This window comes from Cherax quadricarinatus, chromosome 48, assembly GCF_038502225.1.
Source record: "Cherax quadricarinatus isolate ZL_2023a chromosome 48, ASM3850222v1, whole genome shotgun sequence".
NCBI lineage: Eukaryota > Metazoa > Arthropoda > Malacostraca > Decapoda > Parastacidae > Cherax > Cherax quadricarinatus.
Genome location: NC_091339.1, coordinates 26,132,433 through 26,155,246, shown reverse-complemented (window position 1 = coordinate 26,155,246; position 22,814 = coordinate 26,132,433). Strand labels below are relative to the sequence as shown.

General features: G+C 44.8%; 1 protein-coding gene and 1 long non-coding RNA gene across 32 annotated transcripts in view; both read left to right on the top strand.

Annotated features, from left to right (window-relative positions):
• The window catches only part of LOC128696092 (collagen alpha chain CG42342), a 672,233-nt gene that overhangs the window by 88,030 nt on the left and 561,389 nt on the right, over positions 1–22,814 (top strand). The window lies entirely within an intron of this gene.
• Positions 16,219–22,814, top strand: part of LOC138854077 (uncharacterized) — a 29,935-nt gene continuing 23,339 nt past the window's right edge. Inside the window, exon 1 of the long non-coding RNA XR_011393275.1 lies at positions 16,219–16,240. This is a non-coding gene — a long non-coding RNA (uncharacterized lncRNA). The remainder of the gene's footprint in view (positions 16,241–22,814) is intronic.

Sequence of the window (22,814 nt, the reverse complement as noted above, 5' to 3'; positions counted from 1 at the left end):
AGGTTAAGTTTTCTTGTAGGAATTTTGTTAATTTTATTATTTATTTACATATTATGTTTACCTTCCCTGCAAACATATTCATATTTTTTTTATTGCTGTGACCCCAATAGGCGAGGTTTAATGCAGTCCCAATCAAGGTGATTTGAATGACAACTGGAGCATATAGTTGAGTGGTTGTTGCCGCCCTTCCCGTCCCTCCCTACCCCACCTGACCCACTTTACCATCCTACCTTCCTGTAGTCTACTTGTAGTGGCTTCCGGGATTCAATGCTCCCCGTGGCCCGCCCCCCAGACCAGGCCTCCTGGTTGATGGCCTGATCAATCAGGTTCTCGGTCCTAACAGTAAACAGTACAATGTAGACACCACAACTTGGCTGATCGAGAACTAACATGAGAAACTTACCAACAGATGGATGGATTGATATCATAACTGTGTACCACCAAATTTTACAAAAGGAAGAGGGTAGAGAGGAGTATAGAAGATATACAGTCTGTCCACTTGGGAATATTTCATGTTTTTATTTTATGTGAAGCGCTAAACCTGTGTGAATCATTCAGCGCAGGGGTGGTGAAGACTAGATCCTCCTTTCACTAATAGTGCAACATACACTGTACAGCCACACTCCCCACCCTAAGAAGATATGAGTTTGTAAATAATTGCTCTTACAGTGTACCTCAGTCTCTGGTGGGAGAGTATTGATAACTTTCTTGCACTCCAGGAATATGCACTCCGTCCTTCCATCTAGTAGATTACTGAGCGCTCTATGATTTGTGCTCGCGGGTTGTCGAGACAACTACGGGACCCGCCTCCTAGACCACTTTCATCGGCATCATCGATGTTTTGCTCCCTAGTGTTATTATATCTGCTCTTGAATCTGTGTACCTAGTTTGCCTCCAACACTGCCTCATCCAAGTCATTCCACTGTTCAACCTGAGACTGAAGAAATATTTCTTTACATCCTTATAGCTTATCTCTTGTCTTCAGTTTCCACCTCTCTCTCCTTCATTCTCGTCTTCTTAATTCAAGCAGTCTGTCATTATCTACACTATTAGTTCTCTTTAAGATTTTGTATGTCGTAATGTGGGTGAGTGCTTACTTGCGTGCATGCTTGCGTGTGTGGGTGAGTGCGTGGAGTGTCATTGGAGTGTAGAGGTCCGGTCATTCCCATATCCGCCCACTGACCTAGTTACACCCTCCCAGCTCCAGTTTATCACAATCGTAACTCCTGTCTGCCACGGCCGAGGCTGCAACCCGCCTTTTACCTGGAATCAACGTCTAGAATTTATTCTCCAAACCCTGTCTGATCGGAATGGCTGTTACTGCTCACGTTACCGTCTCGTGATATCTTGAGTTTTCCCACCTTCCCGTCCTATGGTTTCGCTCTATTGAAGGAAAAACACGTTTAAAAAAAAGCGTTTGATAAAGTTTTAACACAGCGAAACGTTTTGACAGATAAAGGTTGTTCTCTAGTTGCTCTTCAGTATTGTGGTAGTGCGTTGTTCGGTTCCATCCACCTGTTGTGCCAATATTTACTTTTCTTCAACTCCAGGTGGCGTTGTCTCCTCTCTTGTCTATGAACTATTTCTCCCTTTCTCACCCAATTTTAGGTTCCTTATTTCTTCTCCCAGACTAGGCTACCTTCTAAGTTATGACCTCAGTACTCAGGCTATATCTGCATTCCTGTTGATAATCTAACCTATCCTCATTTCTGTTCCTCATTTTCCTCTCTGCCCCCTTTCTCCCACTCCTCTTTTCAGCTTTATCTCCCTTTTCCCATACTGTTTTTATTTCGGTCCAAATGGGAACAGTATTGTTGTCGACAGTATTGAAAAAAAATACACTTGCAGAGCAAGCATTTATTGGAACAATGTTTCGCTCTGTCTAGAGCGATAAACTTGTAGCTCTTTACAGAGCAAAACGTTCGAATAAAAGCTTGTTCTGCAATGTGTGTGTTTTCTTCACTATTTGCTTGTATGTGTAATTGGTGATGCCTCTGTTGGGATCATCATATATATATTCTAAGACGTTGATGTATGTTAGTTTCTTCACTATCTTAGCAAAGTTGAAATATTGTTTTCTGAATTTGCGCTTAGAATTACATAGACGGGAGAGTAAGATCTAGTTGCGAGGGAGAGATTGAAACCTCTTAATTGTTTGGAAATGTTAGGCTTGTTAATGTCCCCTCAAGGAAGGTTCCTTGATGTTGGTGAGGGGCTCTTGATTTAGGGAATTGGATCTGTGCTCCAGTTCCCCGAATTAAGCCTGAATGCCTTCCACATCCCCCCCCCCAGGCGCTGTATAATCCTCCGGGTTTAGCGCTTCCCCCTTGATTATAATAATAATAGGCTTGTTAATGTACGGTACGACTCTCTGAGGCGTCCTCACTTGCTCTCTATACTGACTCGCTCTTGCTCTCTCGCGCTTGCTCTTACCTTTTCAACTAACACATAGTTTGGACCAGAAAGTTTAGACGACGTTTCGGTCTGTCTTAGAAAGCTATCAGGTCGCGTGTGGTTCGGGAAATGTCTAAAGTTTATTCTTTAAATTGTGGGTTGTGAATTCTGCTAAGTGCCAGATCAACCAGGCTGCGATGGCTTTGGGGCCGTCGGACCGTTAACTACAACAGACTAGTTGAACAGGCAGTCCGCAGGGAAACCTGGCCTCGGACCGAATTGCTATGGTGACGAAACCGGTCAGAGGTATGTTGCAGCTACGCTACTGTGAGTGTTTGTTATATTTCCTTAGTTGTTCACTCATTCACACAGTCGTGTCAGGTGGAGCCACAACTGTTGTGTACGTTGAGTTGCGCACTCAACTGCTGTTGCGCTGCTCTAGTGAGACAATCAGGACGTTGAAGAGCCTCTGACTGGTAGGTGCACTAAGACTGACCCATCAGGCGGCTGTCAGCCTGGAGGCCTCGTCTGAGACCTGGCAGCTGGAGACCATCATCCCTGGAACCATCACCGTGTAGGCAGTATTGATCGACAGTGAAAATAAGAATTAATAGAAAAAAAAGTAGATTAGAAGCTGAAGAAAAGGCAGGAAAAAAGCACATAAAAAGAAGGAAATAGAAAACGATGAAAAAAAGGTAGGTTAGATTATTTTTATCATCACTCTTCTGGGAAAACGCTAAACCCGTAAGGGTTAATACAACGTAATCAGTAGAATTTGGAGATAATCAAGGTGATAGAAGTAAGGGAAGGGAAGCTTCAATTTCTCGGATTGTTAGCAAGTTAGAGGAGGAGGTGCAAACACCACAATCTTTGTATCACCATCTCTCTACCGAGATCAGGGTAGAACAGTTTGTGATGGCTATGTGGGCCAGTGCTCAGCAAACAGTAACAACTTGATTGAACAGACAGTCAACAAGAAGCCTGTCCTCAAGCAGGACGCGAGGGTAGAAAAACTCTTGAAAAGGGTCACAGTGAAGAGCAGGGAAGCCGGTGGGGGGGGGGGGTTCATAGGGGTCGGGGAGTAGAGGATTCAGGGGGGAAGGGGGCTGAAGGGCCACGGGAACCCGGGGGATGCAAGGGGTCCAGGGGGGCCAGGGGAGCCATGGGTACAATTAGAGAACATTGTGTCAATATCCGTCGTCCAAGTTTCTTCAGCATACTACCAGCAGATATCAGAAATACTGCTGGAACGAAGAGAGAAGTTTTCAAGGTGGACAGCTTCCTTGTACGGGTGCCGTATCAACCAGGTTGTGATGGCGGTGTTCCTGCGGGCCGCCTGCACAAACAGCCTGGTTGACCAGGCACTCAACAGGAAAGCCTGGCCTCAAGCTGGGCTGCGGGAGTAGAAGAGCCCTAGAAACCAGCCACAGGTAAACACAGGTAAAACATAAAGGCATAACTGATAGCGTTTAGATCTGGCCGCCCGCACCCCTCTACACGCGTTTTATTTCGTGTTTAATTCTAATTTAGTGATTTTACAAGCCAGTGTTGTGTAAACTGGCATAAATTAAGCCTTTATTTGCTGAGTACCCCCCTGCTATCCCTTTAACCCCCCTCCATGCATTGGGGAGGACACAAAGACTGAGGTGCTCAATATTCATTACATATACTCCCCGCCCTAATGTAAATATCTGAGGCGCTATTAATCCGTACAATAGAGCTTGAGAGAGGAACGTGCTCACCAGATAACGGTTGATTGCCTGCCTGCCAGCTAGCCTGCTAGCCAGCCTGGCTGCCTGCCTGCCTGCCTGCCTTGCTGCAAGCCTGCCTACCTGCTGGCCTGCCTGCCAGTCAACCTGCCTGGCTGCCTATTTTTGGTTCTGGTAATCAAAGTCTCCACAGCTTGGTGTTAAACCAGGACCCTCCCTGGTTGATTTCCAGATCAGTCAAGCTGTTGGTGCTTGCTGAGCGCAGTCCTACGTAAACACAGCACTGAAAAGGTTACCTGGAGGTTATTCCGGGGATCAGCGCCCCCGCGGCCCGGTCCATGACCAGGCCTCCCGATGGATCAGGGCCTGATCAACTAGGCTGTTACTGCTGGCCGCACGCAGTCCGACGTACGAGCCACAGCCCGGCTGATCCGGCACTGACTTTAGGTATCTGTCCAGCTCTCTCTTGAAGGCAGCCAGGGGTTTATTGGCAATTCCCCTAATGCTTGATGGGAGGCTGTTGAACAGTTTTGGGCCCCGGACACTTATGGTGTTTTCTCTTAGTGTACCAATGGCGCCCCTACTTTTTATTGGCGGCATTTTGCATCGCCTGCCCAGTCTTTTACTTTCGTAGGGAGTGATTTCTGTGTGCAGATTTGGGACCATTCCTTCCAAGATTTTCCAAGTGTAGATTATGATATATCTCTCCCTCCTGCGTTCCAACGAATACAAGTCAAGTGCTTCCAAGCGTTCCCAGTAGTTAAGGTGCTTGACAGAACTTATACGTGCAGTAAAGGATCTCTGTACACTCTCTAGATCTGCGATTTCACCTGCTTTGAATGGAGATGTTAATGTACAGCAGTATTCCAGCCTAGAGAGAACAAGTGATTTGAAAAGGATCATCATGGGCTTGGCATCTCTCGTTTTGAAAGTTCTCATTATCCATCCTATCATTTTCTTTGCACGTGCGATCGTGGCACTGTTGTGATCCTTGAAAGTGAGATCCTCAGACATTACTACTCCCAGGTCCCTTACATTATTTTTCCGCTCTATTGTATGGCCGGAGTCAGTAGTATACTCTGTTCTAGTTATTATCTCCTCCAGTTTTCCATAACGGAGTAGTTGGAATTTGTCCTCATTGAACATCATATTGTTTACCGTTGCCCACTGGAAAACTTTATTTATATCTTCTTGGAGGTTAACCGCGTCCTCAGCAGATGACAGCCTCATACAGATCCTAGTATCATCCGCAAAGGATGATACGGTGCTGTGGTGTATATCTCTGTTTATGTCTGATATGAGGATAAGGAATAAGATGGGGGCGAGTACTGTGCCTTGTGGAACAGAGCTTTTCACTATGGCAGCCTCCGATTTAACTCTGTTGACCACTACTCTTTGTGTTCGATTTGTTAGGAAGTTGAAGATCCATCTCCCCACTTTCCCAGTTATTCCTTTAGCACGTATTTTATGGGCTATTACGCCATAATCGCATTTGTCAAATGCTTTTGCAAAGTCTGTGTATATTACATCTGCATTCTGATTTTCTTCCAGTGCATCCAAGGCCATGTCATAGTCATCCAGTAGTTGTGAGAGGCAGGAGCGACCTGCCCTGAACCCATGTTGCCCTGGATTGTGCAGATTTTGGGAATCCAGGTGATTTGCAATCCTGCTTCTTAGCACTCTTTCAAAGATTTTTATGATGTGGGACGTCAGAGCTATTGGTCTATAGTTCTTAGCTAATGCTTTGCTGCCACCTTTATGGAGCGGGGCTATATCCGTTGTTTTAAGTGACTGTGGAATTTCACCCATGTCCAAGCTCCTCCTCCATAGTGTACTTAGGGCACGCGAGAGGGGTTTCTTGCAGTTCTTAATGAAAACAGAGTTCCACGAGTCTGGGCCCGGGGCTGAGTGCATAGGCATGTTATAGTTTCACCACCATTCAGGAATACTTGAATCTCTTAAGTAGAGATTAAGGTAAACTAAACATAAATACATTGAGAGACCCATACCTCACGGTATATATATATATATATATATATATATATATATATATATATATATATATCGTGCCGAATAGGCAGAACTTGCGATCTTGGCTTAAATAGCAACGCTCATCTTGCAATATAGGACAAGTGAAAATTTGTGTATGCAATAATTTCGCCAAAATCATTCTGAACCTAACGAAAAAAATATATTTCACTGTATTTGTTTAGTATTAAATTACTGTAAACAAATCTAAAATATATTTAGTTGGGTTAGGCTAAAATAAATTGTTCTTGTTATAATAAGGTTAGGTAAGTTTTCTAAGATTCTTTTGGTGCAAAATTAAAAAAATTTACATTAACATTAATGAAAAAAATATATCTTTAAACGTATAAAAGAAAATTTCAGAAAGGACTTAATTTTAAATGAGTTCTTGCTAATTGACCAGTTTTACATATTCGGCACGACATATATATATATATATATATATATATACACATATATATATACATATATATATTATATATATATATATATATATATTACATATATATATATATATATATATATATATACATATATATATATATATATATATATATATATGGGGCACTCTTAGTACACTAGACAAATAACCCCCACATAGGAGAGGGAAACTTATGACGACGTTTCGGTCCGACTTGGATCCTTTACAAGTCACACTAACATACGAAGGTAATTCTCCTTATATATAAAGGTGACGATGGTTGTGGGATGGTGGGCAGCGTGGCGGCGGCAGCGACACTCAGTAAACACGCTAACAAGCTTGACAAGGAACCCAACAAGTGCTTACGTTTGTGATTTATGTCCGCAATAAAGCGGGGACAGTACGCGATTGGCTGCAGGTTTGTTGGTGAGGGTGGGGATAATGAGTATTATAGGGGTATTGTTATTATTATTATTATTATTATTATTATTATTATTATTATTATTATTATTGATTCAGTGGCATGTTGTTGAAAAATATGAAGATAAACACAAGTCACAGAACAAGCCTGGCCAATGGCCGAGCTCCTGGAGTAGAAAAAACACTCGAAACTCATCACAGGGACAACGTTTCGCTCCGTTAATCAGGTTTGAGACAAGACAAGGGAGTTTTCTAGCTCCATTTCCTGATCAAGAGCCTTCTCTGGTATCCAGGCACCCCCTTCCATAAAGGGAAAGGGGCAGGGGGATGGGAGAGTCGACCGGTGGGAGAAAGGAAGGGTAAAGTTTCTGTTGGCATTGTCTCAGCTGACAAGTCTACCATTACTACAACAACTACTACGATTATTGCTACTGCAATTATTGATACTGAATCTTCCTGCGGTTTCTACTGTTGCTTCTACTGCCGCGGCTGCTTCTGTTGCAGCTGTTGCTGCTGGTCACTACCAGCAGCAACAGCTGCTGGTGTTGCAATTGCTACTGTTGCAGCTGTTCTTGTTGCTGCTGCTGCTTCTGGTAGTGATGGTGCTGCGGTTTCTAAAGTTGTCACTGCTCTCTCTCTCTCTCTCTCTCTCTCTCTCTCTCTCTCTCTCTCTCTCTCTCTCTCTCTCTCTCTCTTACACAGTAGTATTGGTATTATAATAGTAGGCTGAGATATACTACCTTGCTTAACAGGGTAATAATTCTTACCTACTCCAGTTCACTGAAAAAAATCCTTTCCTAACATTAAGTAGCCATTAGTACGAAAAACAACCACGGGGGGAGTCGAATGATAGCTCTAGGTCTTTTGTGTTGCAATCAGTACATCAGGAAATTGCAATGCTGCAGAAAAGAGGAGGAGGTCCAAGCAAATACGATCACAGGAGGCGTCTTTGCTTGAACAAAAGCGCTTCCTGTGATCGTATTTGCATAGACCTCCTCCTCTTTTCTGCAACACTGCAAGCTTTTGATATGTTGATTGCAACACGAAAGGCCTAGAGCTATCCTTCTACTCCCCCATGATTGTTTTCCATCTTGTATCACTTGTTCGTTACTTTTGCCTAAGCTATTAGTATATGTAGTCTTGAAGCAGCTTTCATATTGCTTAGTGGGAAAACTTAATATAATTTCTTCCAGTAATTAATATACAACTTTCAGTACTGGAGATGCTATTATCCACAAAACTAAGAGGCAGATTTAAATGCAAATGTGTTGCTGTTAATAAATATACAGGGTGTTTTAAAAAGATGGACCCAACTTCAAAGCAGACTGCTTTGAAGTTGGGTCCATATATCTGAAACACCCTGTATATAAGGAAGTGAAGCGTTTCCACGACTCCTCACACTCGGAAATAAATACTAATACAGCTATATAGAGCATGTAAACATTATGAACTGAGGGTAAGTTGTAATGAGCTCAGTAGCTGAGACGGTAGAGTGATGGACTGCCAGTTTGCGGACCGCGGTTCAAGTTCCTCATCTATACTTTTGTTTATTCATTAAACTCTATATTTATGAAATATAGAAACAGAGAACAGGATGAAGGAGCATCCAGGTATGGGCCAAGGATTCCATATGGTCAGTTGACTTTACACTTTATTAGTGTTTGAATGTCATGAGAACATGTTCAAAACTCGAATTATTCTGGAAAGGAATGATCGGAATAAAAGCTGTCTTCTGCTGACCATGAAGTGGAGCTAGGTGTGGAATTTTGATATTATTATTATTATAATCAAGGGGGAAGCGCTAAACCCGGAGGATTATACAGCGCCTGGGGGGGGGATGTGGAAGGCATTCAGGCTTAATTCGGGGAACTGGAGCACAGATCCAATTCCCTAAATCAAGAGCCCCTCACCAACATCAAGGAACCTTCCTTGAGGGGGGAATTTTGATAACATTACTTCTCCGCCCATCTCTCCACATTTATCCAGTGTTTCCCCTCTTGTTGGACCCTCCTAAGATCGCATGGTATTGTCTTACTTAATTAACTTTTGACTGGCGGTGTATACATTTTCAGACTCTCTCTCTCTCTCTCTCTCTCTCTCTCTCTCTCTCTCTCTCTCTCTCTCTCTCTCTCTCTCTCTCTCTCTCTCTCTCTCTCTCTCTCTCTCTCTCTCTCTCTCTCTCTTTGTGATTTGTAAATCATAACAGTGATATCAATAATAATAAGAGAAAGATAAAGAAGAATAAAGAAGAGCCTGTAGTTTACTCCTGGGTCACTGCCCCAGTTCATACCTTCTGTCTGATGACCGTGTTTAGTTAGGCTGTTCGTACTTCCTGCACGCTGTTCTACGTACACACCATACCCCCGACTGATCAGGAGCTCAGAAAAAAGGAGAAAACAAAGAAAAAATAATAAAAGAAAGCCAAAAAGAAGAAAAGACAAAGAATTCTGTAATAAACTAGAGTAAATTAGCTCAGGAAACGAGAAAGATCTCAGATCTCACGGATGCTGTCACACTGTTGTCAAGACCTGCTGTCCACCTTCTCTCTAATCACTTTAATCTTCTTGAACCCTTTAATAAAGTGTGATAGTTTCCCCTCTGGAAAATTTCTCCTCTGGCTGAAGAAGGTAGAGTGAGATGAGTTACAGGCTCCACCAGCTAAAGGTTGTACAGTGAGGTGAGTTACCAACTGAAGAAGGTAGAGTGAGGTGGGTTATATACTCCACCAGCTGAAGGAGGTACAGTGAGGTGAGTTACCAGCTGAAGGTTGAGTGAGGTGAGTCACACACTCCTGTTTACTGTTCCTCTGTCTCTCTCTCAGCTGCACTCATTATATTTTTGTCTTGGAGTAAGCTTAATGAAAGACCAGCAAGAGGGGACGTACCCTTCTGCTGAACACCGGGTTGGCAGTAATTAAGAGAGGGTGATGTCTGCCTGCAGGCTGTTACCTGAACCCTTCAAGAGAGGTGCTTCGACGCCGGCGAAGAACGCTTCATCCAAAGAAGTGAAGCTCCTTCCGGGCACCTGGTGCTTCTTTCATGTACCTGGCGCCTCTTCCAGGCACCTGGAGCCTCTTCCAGGCACCTAGAGCCTCTTCCAGGCACCTGGAACCTCTTCCAGGCACCTGGAACCTCTTCCAGGCACCTGGAGCTTCTAGGCAATTTTATTATCTATCAGGCACCGGGAGTCAAACACCAGGAGCTCCTTGCAGGTACCTGGAGCGTCTTCCAGGCACCTGGAGCCTCTTCCAGGCACCTGGAGCCTCTTTCAGGCACCTAGAGCCTCTTCCAGGCACCTGGAGCTTCTAGGCAACTGGGATCATCTACCAGGCACCTGGAACCAAACAGCAGAAGCTCCTTACAGGCACCCGGAGCTCCCTTCAGGTAAGCTGTTTATAGTATCGGGCAAAACGATGAAGCTGAGACTTGATATCATATGCCAGACGTTTTGGTTGAATCAGAGACCCAAAGAGATTAACGTCACTAAGGAATGTCAGCTGAGCAAACATGAGAATGGCCTTCGGAAGCCTGCGCAAAAAAAAAAAAATCCTCCAAATCACATTTTCCCACAGCAAGTGTGGCCAGTCCACGAGTACACAACACCAGTGTGGAATCCCTACTTAGCTAAACACAAAATAAACCCGGAGGAAGTTCAGGGATGTTCCTCTGGACTGGTAGCTGGACTGCGAAGCAAGAGCTATGCAGATTACATTGTATTGTATTTCATGAAGTATTTAACCTGCATTACGCGCAAGTAGTGCTGGAGGCTCGACCCTCCGTCCTCTAAGCGTGATGCAGTTTCTGGACAGGCTATTAGTGACCGCCGGAACTATGAGAAAAAGATTGCAAGAACCAGATTTAATTTCGCTGAATAAGCATAGAGCATGAAGAAGCATAATCATGATCTATGAAATAATCCTGGATATATGTCTGAGTGTCTGGAGCTCAATTCTGGCCCAAAAGCTTGAGTTCAGTGCTTTACTACCAACGGGAGCTGAATGCTGGCCCCAAAGCTGGAGTTCAGTCCCCGGATACTCAAGTAGATAACTGCAAATAGGTAATTATACACACTGCTGCCCAGTAGTCCCACTTGCACATTCTCTCACTGACAACAATGCAGCTCCAGCCAGCAACGTTGTAACAGAATGTTTGTGTGAGGGAGGGAGGAGAAGGGTAATGGTACATGGGGAGGGAGTAGATGGATAATGAATAAGGGGGATAGAGAATGGTATGAAAGAGGCCCCATTCACTCAAACCGGTTGTTTGATGAATTTACAAACTTGTAACCTCTCTGTCTCCTCCTCCCTTTCTCTCTCTCCCTTCCATCTTTCCCCTCCCCCCTTTACCAGCGTCTCTTCCATTCTCTCCCGCCGCCTCCCTATCCCAGTAGCCGTTTTTTCTCTGTGGCCCCTTTTCATTTTCTCTCTTTCTCTCCTCCCTCTTTCTTTCTCTCCATTCCTTCCTCTCTCCCCTACTCACCGTCACTAGTTTTGAGTTATTCCGTCCTTCCTTTCCTCTCTTCCCTTTCCATCCTTCTGTCCGTCCATCTGTTCATCTCTTCCTCCCATTCTTCTTTTATCAATCCTATTTCCTCCCTTCATTTTTCTTTCTCTCTCGCCTTCGTATCCTTCAGTTGTTTTTCTTCCTCTCTTTACATTCCTACTCCTCTCTGCCCTCTTTCTTCTCTTCCACCATCTTCTCTGCCTTCTTCATCTTTTCCCTTCCCTCTGCTCTCTTCCTTCATTCTACTGTTCCATTCCTCTCCCTTCATTCTACTACTAAATACTTATTGTTTCAACGTACACGCACTCTCTGCTTCCCTCCGTCCCACCATCCTTCCCTCCCTCCCCCCCTCCCTCATACCCGCCCACACTCCTTCCTTCCCTCCCTCCCTCTCTCCCTTCCTCCCGCTACTAAACGCTGGTGGTCCCAACACGCACTCATTATCATTTAAAGTTCCCACTGATTTAAAATAGCATCCGATGTGGCACGGGGCTGACATTTGGCCCAACTGAGTGTGCTAGGTAAGGCAAGGCTGATTACATTTGATGTTGGGAAGAGCAGAGAGGGGAGAAGGGGGAAGGAAAGAGAGAGAAGCAGGGCAAAGATGGGGAGAAGGGAATAGAGAAGGAGGGCAGGAGACAAATTGAAGATAGATATTTCTAGGCTGGAGAGAGGGAGAGAAAGAGAGATATGGGGGAATGGAGGGAGGGAGGGAAGGGTAGAGGTAGTAAACATGAACAAAGGTAATGAGAAAAACTTGTGTGGTCATTATAGCATGAGGAAGGCGGGGATGACGCAGTGGTAGAAACACCACAATGTTGGTGGGTCATCTACACCCCACCACACCCACCCCGTCCCTCAACCCTACCGCTGCTCTCCACAATACCTACCTACCTGGAGGGTATTCTGGGGGTTAACGCCCCCACGGCCCAGTCCTTGACCAGGCCTCTCGGTGGATCAGGGCCTGATCAACAAGGCTGTTACTGCTGGCCGCACATAATTCAAATAACTAAAGTCAGTGTCCTCTCAGCCCGGCTGATAGGGTACTGACTTGAGGTATCTGTCCATCTCCCTCTTGAAGGCAGCCAGGAACCTGTTGGCTCCTGGCTGCCTTTTTTTTTTTTTTTTACACAGGGTTTGACAAGGTTAGGTTAAGGATCCCTAGCTTTATTGACAAGCTATTTACAGATTAAGGATTCCTAACTTTATTGGCAAGCTAAGAGCTGTTACCTACATCAGCTCATTTGAAAGCATTTTTATTGTTATGTACCTGATGGGAGGCTGTTGAACGGTCTTGGCCCCTACACTTATTGTGTTTTCTCTTAGTGTACTCATGGGGGTCCCTACTTTTCATTGTGTGTGTGTTGCACCGTCTGTCTAATCTTTTACTTTCAGAGGGAGTGATTTTTGTGTGCAGATTTGGGACCAGTTCCTCTAGAATTTTTCCAGGTGTAGATTATGATGCATTTCTCTCTCAGTTGCGCTCCAGGGAGTATAGGTCAGTTAATTAAGGTAAGTAAGGTACTTGACTGAACATATATGTGCACTAAAGGTTCTCTGTACATTATGTAGATCTGCGATTTCACCGGCCTTCAGTGGATCTGTGTACAGCAGTATTTCAGCCTAGAGAGAACAAGTGATTTAAAAGGGATCATTACTGCCATGGCATTTTTTTTTTTAAAGTTCTCATTATCCATCCTATCATTTTCCTCGCAGATGTGATAGTGACACTGTTATGATCCTTGAAGGCTAGATCCTCTGATATTAAGACTCTCAAGTCCTTCACACTACTTTCTCGCATTATGTATGGTTAAGTTTATAGTATACTCCGTTCTAGTTATTATTTCTTCAAGTTTTCCATGTTTTTTTCTGTTGCCTATTGGAAAACTTGGTTGACTGTAATCCAGTTTCTAGTATCATCTACAAAAGAAGATACCCACAGCCATGCACCCCTAGCTCCGGAGCACCCACACCTCTGTCCCTCCACACCCCCACACACCCCAGCATCTCTACTCCCCTCCTCCAAGATCCCGACACCCCCCACACCAACTGGGTAATTGTGGTGGGCCGAGCTGGCAGATAGTGTAGGCAAGAGTGCATTAGTGAGGCAAGATTGTTGGGTAGGCTGTCCCCCCCCCCATCCCTCTGAGGGCTGTTGGTGCTGCTTGTGGGGCAGGGGTGTGGGTGTAGGAGATGGGGTAATGTCAGTGGGGTGGTGCTGAGGCTCGAGGGCTGTTTATTTTTTATTTATCAAAATTGAGTACGTCAGTAATGTGTTACTACCCTATTTTATATGATAATTACATAGTGGGGTAAATATAGGTGTTTGCCTGTCATATTCCCTCACACAGGATGGGTCATGTATGTACATAGTTTTGAAATCTGTCATCCTGACCTGGTAGACTTGCGTAGGGCAATGAAGATATTGTAAAATATTCTATTAAAAGTTCAGTAGCTAAGAGTCTCAAAGTTTTATTCTAGCAGAGCTGAGTTACTGTTATTGGGAACTGTCATCTGTCAAGATTACTTATCCCAGGCCAACCCCGTCCTAGGTCGTGGTGGTGGTGAGGGGTTGTTGCAGCAGGTGAAGGATACCTTAAAAATGTTGTCGGGAGTCAGGGCCCTAGCGGATCGGCTCCAGACCAGGCCTTTTGGTTTATCAAAGTCTGATCCATCTGGTTGTTCCTGCTGGCCGCACGCGGTCCGACATACAAACCCCAGACGGGCTGATCAGGAACTTACTAAAGGAACTTATTAAGTTCCTGCTTGAAGACAGCTAGCGGTCCGCTGGTGATCATCCTATTCTTTTCATCTTATCATTTACCTCGCGGTTATGAGGATGACACTTGTGGTCCTTGAAAGTGAGATCCTCTGACATTATCACCCCAAAGTTCTTCACGTTATTTTTTTCCCTCTATTTCGATGTTATAGTTATTTTTGTATACGCCGTTCTAGTTTCTCTTTCCTCAGTTTTTCCATACGCAGTAACTGGAGTTTGACCTCATTAAACTTCGTATTGTTTTCTGCGGCTATCTGGAGGATTTGGTCTATATCCGCTTGGAAATTCGTAGTGTCTTCAGTGGATGTAATTCTCATACAAATTCAGGTATCCTCTGCAAAGATGATAGGGTGCTGTGATTTATGTCCCTGTCTGTGTCGGAAATGAAATGAGAACGAGGAAAAGGATGCCTTGGGGAACACAGCTTTTCACTGTGGCAACCTCTGACTTAACTGTTTTCTCTTACATTTTGTTTTCAGTCTGTTAGAAAGTTAAATATTCATCTGTTTATTTTTTCATTCATTTGTTCGGCTCATTTGTTCTTGTGGTGGTGGGGATGATGATGATGGTGGTGGTGGTGGTAGGATGGTTGTAGTGGTAATGACCGGAAAAATTCACTTCACTAATACCTAGAGTGGAAAAAAAAATATTCCAGCAGACTTGATTTACATATGCTGCTGCTTCTGAATTATTATTATTATTATTATTATTATTATTATTATTATTATTACGGGGCAGTACTAAGGCATAAGGGTCATACAGTGCCTGGGGAAAGGGAGGGTGACTCCAGTTCCTTTGATGAAGAGTCCTTCAGCAGCATGAAGACACCTTCCCTGAAGGGAGGTCAGGGAATGAGTGAGCTTTACTCCAGCCATTATTTACTACATTATTCACCCACCTTGCTCATTCCCCTCTTGCAAACAACTTAATGGCTGCCTAATTTAGTCAAAAGAACCAAACTATCTTTGTCTTTCCTCGGCGGATGTTTGGGAGTCTGTAATTGTCTTTTGCCATATTAAGAACTTAATCACTAAGAGCGAACAACAACGATAATTTTCACAAGGAAATTACTAGCCTGTAAGGCCCCTCCTGATATAGTTACTCTTGAATCTCTTTGTGTTGGATTACACCTTGATATTTGTGGTTACCCTATATTAGTTATCAACACAGTTTATGAGGTCACTTGTATTAAGCTGTAAGGCCAGTGATGTACACAGAAAGGTCAGTGCTTTACACACTTTACGGACAGTCATGTACACATAAACTATAGCAATCTATCCTTCAATGATATATTATTAATATATCAGGAACTATGTAATTTCTATCTAGAAGTACTTGCGGGGATTATCGTGCCCTCGGCCTGGTTTCTCACCAGTTCTCTCGTATATGATTACCAGTTCAATTGATACACTTTGTTATCTTGCTTAGCACCATCCCTCTCACCCTGGCTTGCATCTGCAATTTGTATCATTCTCGCCACTCAGGGTACTGGGTCTCACCCAGTATGTCTTCGCCTACCAAGAGTACAAGAATGCTCTAGCCCAAAATATGGCCCTCGGACCATATCCGGCCCGCCAAAGAATTTTATCCTATCTTCCACTGTATCTTAGCATTTTAGGAAATTTTATACGGTCTCCAATTTAAGAAACAATTTTTTTATGATTATGTCCTAATCAGAATCGGGCATCGGACAGTCATAGCAGCAACTCTGCACCCACTTAATGTGAGATTTGAGATTAGGTATTCGTTTTAGCTTGATTTCAGGACGTATATGTTTCTCTATCTCCGCCGTTTGTGAAGTCATATGGTGAGTGCATGTCAGCGCCACCTGTGCTCTAGCATTCGTACCTTCAGGTGCGTGGCTAGTCGACTCGGAATTCTCCCAGTCTTCTTTCTTTTTTTGTTTACTTCTGGTCCAAGAGGAGGGTATGGGTCACGTCAGCTACCATGTCCCACCTGGGTCACGTTACCTGCTGTCTCCTACCCGGTAACTATTACGTGTGTATGTGTTTTGTTACTCAGAATCCAAGTACACAGATGTTTTGTATCACTCGATGTAAGATAGCTCAGTGTGGAAACTTACAATAGAGATTAGTATGTTTTAGACATTAAACAATGATGCTCCCTTGTTCTCTGGGATGCTGCCGTATACTAACGCCTCCTTTTAATGCAAGAGAGATTGCTGAGCTAGAAAACACAGAACTTTCACTGCCTATATACCTTTGGTCCCCTCAAGGAAGGTTCCTTGATGTTGGTGAGGGGCTCTTGATTTAGGGAATTAGATCTGTGCTCCAGTTCCCCGAATTAAGCCTGAATGCCTTCCACATCCCCCCCCCCCAGGCGCTGTATAATCCTCCGGGTTTAGCGCTTCCCCCTTGATTATAATAATAATAATAATATATACCTTTGGTGCTAGGGATGTGCCAAAGTATCGGTATTGGTAGCAGTTTTGATGGTGTCTGAATCGGCTTGAAATTGAAAATTGATATCGATAAAAATGGTGGTATCGTCCCATCCCTAAATAAAACACCAGAACTACTGGAACTACTTTGAAGTCTTTTCAACAGTATTCCTTGGAACTTAGCAAAGTATATACTTCGTAATTTACACCCCTCGCCAGCATCAAGGTACCTTCCTTGATGCTGGCGAGGGGGCTCTTGATCTAAGGAATTGAACCAGTAATCCAGTTCTTTGAATTAAGCCTGAACACCTTCCATCTCTCCAGGAGCTGTGTGACCCCAATGGGCGTTCCCCTCATGAGTTTAATAATCATAATAAATCTTAAGAGGATCTGGTCCCAAACTTGCCCATCTGAATCACTGCTTGTGAAAACAAGAGACTTGGCAGGCGGTGCAGAGTACAGCCAATAAAAAGTAGGGGCACAATGAGTCCACTAAGAACTCTTTAAGTGTCAGAGATCCCCGACTCTTCAAGGCCCTTCTGTCGTTGCATGAGGAGAATTACCAACATGTCAGTATAGCTACTGAATTCCCCATACTTATACTTGTGTAGTATATTGTAGATCGTATCATCCATGCATATATTTAGGCTCCCTTTCAGTAGGCTCAGTGACTAGCATGTGTGACGTCACGTGATGCTGTTGTGAGCGCTGCGCGCTCGACCTCGTCCTCAGTTCTCCAAGCATAGGACGCTGTATAGTCCTTGTGGCTTAGCGCTTCTTTTTGATTATAATAATAATAATCCAAGCATAGGCGTAGAAACAGGACAGGCAGTTTGGGCTCTCCCCTCTCACACTGCTAATATATGTGTTAACATCCAACGACTGTGTTTAACTCCAACCATCACATCTCCACGAACCCATTTCCACAAACAGACCTCTGGCAGTCTTCAAGAGGGAACTGGACAAGTTCCTCAGATCAGTGCCTGACCAACCAGACTCCAGGTATACTCCTCTCAAGGGAGGTTCCTTGACGTTGGTGAGGGGCTCTTGATCTAGGGAATTGGATCTGTGCTCCGGTGCCCTGAATACCTTCCATCCCCCCCCCCCAGTGCGCTGTATAATCGTACGGGTTTAGCGCTCCCCCATGATTATAATGAGGCTCATATGTTGGGATGCTTGCGGCCAGCAGTAACAACCTGGTTAATCAGGCTTTCATTCTCCAGGAAGCCTTTTTCGGGACCGGGCCGCAGGGGCGTTGACTCCCGGAAGCATCTTTCAGGTATCTACCCTTGTCTTGCCCAGCCCACTACCCACAATTCTTGTGCCTTACCCACCAAGAGCACCAGAGCCCCACCCTCCCCAGTCTGGATCGAGAGGGCCCCACCCACCCCAGTCTGGATTGAGAGGGCCCCACCCACTTCAGGCTGGCTTGAAAGCCTAATGGGGTGGGAATTAAGGCTCCCCGCCGCCCAATACGGTAACTGGTTTACCAAACACGTTCATGGCACGAGATGCAAGATTTACGAGGTCACCTCTCTCTCTGTCTCTCTCTCTGTCTCTGTCTGTCTCTCTGTCTGTCTGTCTCTCTGTCTCTGCCTCTCTCTCCCTCTCCCTCTCTCATGTTCACATTACTGCCTCAGCCAAGATCGCTGTGGCGGTCAGTCAACTAGCTAGTCTGCCTGCTAGCCAGCCACTCAGCGAGGCGAAATGTGACCAAAGCCCTGGTAAGGAGGGGGAGGAAGAAAGACGAATAGTAGAAAATGGGTGAAGGTGTGGGGTAGCGGAGGAGGCGTGAAGGACTAGGCAATAGAAGGTAAGTAGCCCGACCACTTTTGATTGTTACTTGGTAGTGGTGTATGTGGTTTTAATTTTTATGATCATGAATTTTGAACAGGGTTTACAGCCAGGCATTTTGCCTGCTAGCCAGTCACTCAACGTGTTCGACATCTAGTCAGTCATCCAGCCAGTCTGCCTGCTAACTAGAAAAGCATTCTGCTAGGGAGGCAGGCCGGCACTCGACCATTATTACTCCCAGCACTGTGATGCAATGTTCGCCTGTTTTTTTCCCCTGCTTCCCATCGAGTTTACACCGTCCATTAATTTATAAGTCATTTATTGAGACAAAGATCTTATTTACGTGGTGCAGCACGGGGCAGGTTAGAGATGTGAGGGACGTCACCGGGGTAGTTTTACCTGGTAACTCGCTATCTGTTTGCCCATTTATACTCATCAGTTTCTTTTCATCAGTTTCTACTCACTGATTTGTACTTAGTGAGTTGTTTGTGGGGTCGATACTCGCCTCCTTATCCAGCCTCTTGATTACATTACCTGTAGAGGACCTGTAGATCGTTCCATTGATTGTAGTTCCGGCGGCACGAGCTCAGATCAGGCTTCCTTTCGTCAGCTTTCGTGGCAGGTTGTACCGTCCGTTACCTATTCCTGAAACTGTGTGTGGAAATTGACCTCCCGTTTCCTCATCCCCCCTCAGTCTTTCTTTAAAACGTCAAACCATTATTATTAGTAGAAGTACTAGTACTAGTTATGCATAGCACTACCCGTGTAGTAGTAATGAAGGCTCGATCCTCTGTCTCCTAATCGCGGTGAGGTTTTTAAGGATTACTTCATATCGTTCCTAGTGATGTATAGTTTAAATGTCACCCAGTTTATGCCCCGTTTGAGGCCTGGTCTGGCACATGGGCTCTGGAGATCATCACTCCCGTGGCGTTCCTGTTGACGATTTAATCAGTGAGACTGTTGGCGCTGGCTGCATGCTGTCCTGCGTAAGCATCACAACCCTGCTGTTCAGGAACTTGCTTCGTAATTCATATTAAACTCGGTATATAAAATGGCTTTATCTTCAGTTGGTGTTTGCAGCGTAGCAGCGGTAACTATTGCAGTAGCCACACTGGTCTGTGCACTGGAGAAGGAATACAAGCAATCCGCTGCGTCCTTTAGACAGGTTCTATCAGAATATTCAAGAAAGGAGACCTTCAGGTGTTTAACAGCACATTCGCAAGTAAACGCCGCCTTGAAAGACATACCCAGTGGCGGAGGTATGTGCCCCACACGCCATGCTGGGTTATACACGGCTGTGTTACCCAAGATGCCATCATACCTTGCCCTCAGGTATGTTTACCAAGATGCCATCATACCTTGCCCTCAGGTATGTTTACCAAGATGCCATCATACCTTGCCCTCAGGTATACTTTCCAATCCTTCACCTTCACTATTTAATGCTCTATTAGTTCTCTTAGGCTAAGATATCAAGACAGATACGTAATGGATTTTCTATTAAACATTGGTTAATTAAAGAGCATGTTTTCAGACCAATAATAGATATCACCCTAAATCCACTGGTGACTTAATTATTGCTAATATAATTAGCCAGAGTAATTACCTTCACTCGGGTCATTTGCTAATCATTGCACTGGCTCACCACTATCCACAAATCCCTAAATCACTCTTCCCTTCTAAATATAATCTTATTATAATAATAGAAAATATAATAAACAAGGGACTTGGGAATCAAGGTGATGAGAGTTAGGAAAAACACCTGATGGAACTTAAATGTTTATCCTTTTATGAAACTTAATTACTACCGTGAATATAATTCACAAATTTCTCTATACAGGTAAGGGGCAAATTATTGATGGAAATTGGATTAAGATGTATGTCTAGACTCTTTGGTACTCCCAGTATGCTTTCTCGGTTTCTTACCAAAGTTGTAGTCCACCAGGGACTCTCTGCAGTTCTGACTTCTCTCCCCTCTCTTGTTCTTCCTGGCTTTCTTCAAAACTCTGTTACTCTGTCCCCAGCTTCAAGCAACTGATGTCTTCTGGTGCATCAGAGTTTAAGACCAATAAGAACTTAGGGGCGCATCTTCTGGTTGGTTTCAAACTTTTGGGAATTGTATTTTCTCTAATGAAGCTTCACATTGATTTTGGTTTGTATATGTTATAATTTATTAATTTTGTGATAAAGTTAAGTTTCCAGGCAGTATCTATGGATTTTTATTTTTTTCGGGGGGGGGGGGGAGGATTGGTTTCAAAGCTTAAACTCTGGTGTATCTATGTGAACGAATTTTATTTTTGGGCTGTGTAAGCGCCAGTTTTTCATTGTTATTGACAAAATAATTTGCGAATGCAATATTACTGACAAAATAATTTGAAAATGAAACTTCAGAATCCTTCAAACTTATTACTGGTGTATTTTGGAATATTGGTTTTTGCAACATCTACTACCTCAACAGGTCTGGGAGGTCTCCTACCTCAACAGGTCTGGGAGGTCTCCTACCTCAACAGGTCTGGGAGGTCTCCTACCTCAACAGGTCTGGGAGGTCTCCTACCTCAACAGGTCTGGGAGGTCTCCTACCTCAACAGGTCTGGGAGATCTCCTACCTCAACAGGTCTGGGAGATCTCCTACCTCAACAGGTCTGGGAGGTCTCCTACCTTAACAGGTCTGGGAGGTCTCCTACCTCAACAGGTCTGGGAGGTCTCCTACCTCAACAGGTCTGGGAGGTCTCCTACCTCAACAGGTCTGGGAGGTCTCCTACCTCAACAGGTCTGGGAGATCTCCTACCTCAACAGGTCTGGGAGGTCTCCTACCTCAACAGGTCTGGGAGGTCTCCTACCTCAACAGGTCTGGGAGGTCTCCTACCTCAACAGGTCTGGGAGGTCTCCTACCTCAACAGGTCTGGGAGGTCTCCTACCTCAACAGGTCTGGGAGGTCTCCTGCCTCAACAGGTCTGGGAGGTCTCCTACCTCAACAGGTCTGGGAGGTCTCCTACCTCAACAGGGAGACTACAGGTCGGGAAGGTCTCCTACCTCAACAGGTCTGGGAGGTCTCCTACCTCAACAGGTCTGGGAGGTCTCCTACCTCAACAGGTCTGGGAGGTCTCCTACCTCAACAGGTCTGGGAGGTCTCCTACCTCAACAGGTCTGGGAGGTCTCCTACCTCAACAGGTCTGGGAGGTCTCCTACCTCAACAGGTCTGGGAGGTCTCCTACCTCAACAGGTCTGGAAGGTCTACCTCAACAGGGAGGCTACAGGTCGGGAAGGTCCCCTACCTGAACAGGGAGACAACAGGTCGGGAAGGTCCCCTACCTGAACAGGGAGACTACAGGTCGGGAAGGTTCCCTCCCTCAACAGGGAGACAACAGGTCTGGAAGGTCTCCTACCTCAACAGGAAGACAGCAGGTCGGGAAGGTTCCCTCCCTCAACAGGGAGACAACAGGTCGGGAAGGTCTCCTACCTCAACAGGAAGACAGCAGGTCGGGAAGGTCCCCTACCTGAACAGGGAGACAACAGGTCGGGAAGGTCCCCTACCTCAACAGGAAGACAACAGGTCGGGAAGGTCTCCTACCTCAACAGGGAGACATCAGATCGGGAAGGTCCCCTCCCTCAACAGGGAGACAACAGGTCGGGAAGGTCCCCTACCTCAACAGGAAGACAACAGGTCGGGAAGGTCTCCTACCTCATCAGGGAGACATCAGATCGGGAAGGTCCCCTCCCTCAACAGGGAGACAACAGGTCGGGAAGGACCCCTACCTCAACAGGGAGACAACAGGTCGGGAAAGACCCTCCTCCTACTGTCCTTGTCTTTATCAGCAGGCTTCGTCTCCTCGTAATAATGGTTAAGGGCACGGGGTAAGTTTTTTGTTGGAATTGCGTTAGCAACCCCAACAAAAAACAAGTAGTAGTGATAGTAGATAGTTGTGGTAGTAGTAGTTTTAGGTGCTGAATAGTAGTTGTACTAGATTAGGTTGTGGCCCTGGTTTGTAACGCCAAAGATTTCACGGCTCCAGCATCCACAAAAAAAAAAATCGAAACAGTCAGAAGATTTGCAATTAAACTAGTCCCAGAAACTGAAGGATGCGCTTTGAGAACGGGCTGGGCGAACTGAACCTAATAACCTTGGAGAAGAGACTGTCTAGGCGAGAGTTGATTATGACGTGTATCATGAAATAAGAGAAGCAGTGACGCAAGAGAGAGAGAGAGAGAGAGAGAGAGAGAGAGACGGAATGAGTTTGATAAGAAAGTGACGTACTAATATTCTGTATTTAGTTTTAAGAATGTGTATGATTGCAAGAGCTCTGGATGGGGGGGAGAGAGAGCAGCAGGTGGAGGATACAAAAAAATGTGGTCAGGTAGATGTAATTGT